The following is a 3,052-nucleotide window of genomic DNA, read 5'->3' as shown; positions in this document are numbered from 1 at the left end:
ACGTAGGATCGTGTCCCATCGGGTCCCATCCAAGATGTATTCATTTTGTACAGTATTATTTGTGTTGTATAATCTGTTATGTGCTGTGCCTATGCTTTAACCACATTAACCCAGATTATCCCCACCTCAAATTTTCATTTTCATTTTATTTTAAGTGGTTAAAATACATGACGTCCCTGTTGACCTTCATGCAAAAGTCTTGTGGGCAAGGTACTGTGTTCATGACACATGATTCACCTGTCTCTTGCTCGCATATATTTACACACGCACGCACGCGCACACACACACACACACACACACACACACACACACACACACACACACACACACACACACACACACACACACACACACACACACACACACACACACACACACACACACACACACAGACACACACACACACACACACACACACACACACACACACACACACACAACTGGCCTTCACAGTTCATGTCAATCAGCATGTGACTTTGGCTATAACGTCATGAAGCTTTGTTTGATTCTGTGATTTAGTCACTCTGCGACTTTGTAAAAGGAAAGAAACAAATTACAGAGGTTCGTCATCAGGGCCCCATGTGGACAAGCCTCTCCACAGATGTTTTGCTAAACATACAGTAATGCTTTCACAGAGGGATAATCACACCATATTGGCACGCATCATTCAGTATGGCAGGTAGTATGTCAAAGATCACTGTCACACTTAGGTGGTCACCTATAGGAAGCACAACACACACACGCACGCACGCACGCACGCACACACACACACACACACACACACACACACACACACACACACACACACACACACACACACACACACACACACACACACACACACACACACACACACACACACACACACACACACACACACGAACATGTACTCATACAGATAACCCACAAAAACTTTTAATGAGTATCTGTGTGTGTGTGTGTGTGTGTGTGTCCGTGCCTGCGTGCATGTGTAGGTACGTAGGTTCATCTCAGTGTTTGAGGGCGCGAGTGTGAGTGATATTGCGCGTCCCTGTGTGCACGCTGCAGGCGTAAGCAGCAGAGAGAGAGAGAGAGAGAGAGAGAGAGAGAGAGAGAGAGAGAGAGAGAGAGAGAGAGAGAGAGAGAGAGAGAGATGGGGGTGAAAGGGGTTTCACTAACACCCACTCTCTCCTCCCTCCCATTCTGATACTCTCTGACTCCCCATCTCTCTCTCTCTCTCTCTCTCTCTCTCTCTCTCTCTCTCTCTCTCTCTCTCTCTCTCTCTCTCTCTCTCTCTCTCTCTCTCTCTCTCCCTCTCCTCATTACGGGGTAGGCTTGGCAAGATACCCCTCTACCTCTCCCCCTCTTCCTCGTTTCTTCTAACATTTGCATTAGCTAGTTCTCCATCGCACCCCTGCTCATTATGCATTCAAGCCAAGCAGCATGGCAATCAAAGAGAGAGAAAAGCGCAAATGAGAGAGCGGAGTGGGGGGCTGGGGGGATTGGGTCGGGGGCGGCGGTGGGATTGGAGGCTCACTGGGATTTCAGTATGAGTCAGAGAGAGAGAGTAAAGGGGAGGTGGGATGTTCGAGGTGGGCGGCTGAGCGCGCACGGCAGGGATGAGCTGTTAGAATACAGACAGAATACAGAATACAGATGATGGGAGAGAGAGTGAGAGTGAGAGAGAGAGAGAGAGAGAGAGAGAGAGAGAGAGAGAGAGAGAGAGAGAGAGAGAGAGAAAGAGAGAGAGAGAGAGAGAGGGAATGACTGCCGAGCTAGACAGAGAGCGACCGACCTGTGAAAATACACAGTCAAATCCTCAGTGTATCCATCTGTAACTCCAACAGTGTACAAAGGTTACCTTTGTACAGTCTTGGAGTTAAATGAACACAGAAGATTTTACTGTGCAGCCTAGTTGCAGCCTTGGAAGAGAACGACACAAAAAAGGTTACCATCTGATAACTGCGGTACAAATAAGCACCATCGACAATTATCATGCTGAGATGCATGCCTGCAGGATAGGAAAAGACGGCGTGATGTCACAGTACGTGTGCGTGTGTGTGTGTGTGTGTGTGTGTGTGTGTGTGTGTGTGTGTGTGCGTGCGTGCGTGCATGCGTGCGTGTGTGTGTGTGTGTGTGTTTGAGAGTTTTGGGAGGAGAGGTAATGCTGAGAGGCAGTATAACAGACTGGGTGAGATTAATATGGGAATGAAGACCCACGATGACTAACCTGGTGCAATGCCACGCACACACGCACGCACGCACACACACACACACACGCACGCGCGCACACACACACACACACACACACACACACACACACACACACACACACACACACACACACACACACACACACGCACGCACGCACGCACGCACGCACGCAGGCACACGCATGCGCACACGCACTGCCAGATACTCATTAAAAGTTTTTGTTTTTGGGGCATTTGCTGTACTGAGGCAGATGATGGAGATTCTCCCCATGGCTGCCAACCTCCACTGATCCACAGACAATTAACCACTTGAACCCTATACTTCGTTGACCGGGGTCCCCCAGCGGTCTATACTTGGTCCCCCACCCTTTTCCCTCTATTCCAAATCGCTTGTAGATCTGCAATTTTTGCCGGATGTTCACCTATTTTTGCTGAATGTTCTATTATGACATAGCCAGAATAAGGATGCTATAGAGTTCATGTGGTTAAGTTCCCTCAAAGACAAAAATACAGAGAATTACTTGATCAAACTTACGGTGACTGAAACTTAAACTTGTTCTATGATTAAGCACATATCTGACTGTCCTGCAAAAAAACTAAATAGGCTATAATAACCACCAATGTACACTGTGATATCCTGAGTGTTCATTTAACTCTGAGAGAGAGCATAAAGTTGACAAATGGTCCATTTTGTTATATTTGTAGCCTACACTCTCTATCAAATGTATATTTTAAAGGGATACGTTCTCTAAAAGAATACTATTGGCGTTCATGTATATAGGCTACATAACATTTTTCATTGGAGTTATGCCAACTATTAGCCTATATGGATTTGTCAATGGGACATTTCTTTTGAAATG

This window comes from Gymnoscopelus microlampas, assembly GCF_963454915.1.
Source record: "Gymnoscopelus microlampas genome assembly, chromosome: 12".
NCBI lineage: Eukaryota > Metazoa > Chordata > Actinopteri > Myctophiformes > Myctophidae > Gymnoscopelus > Gymnoscopelus microlampas.
Note: the sequence above shows the minus strand (reverse complement) of the source record.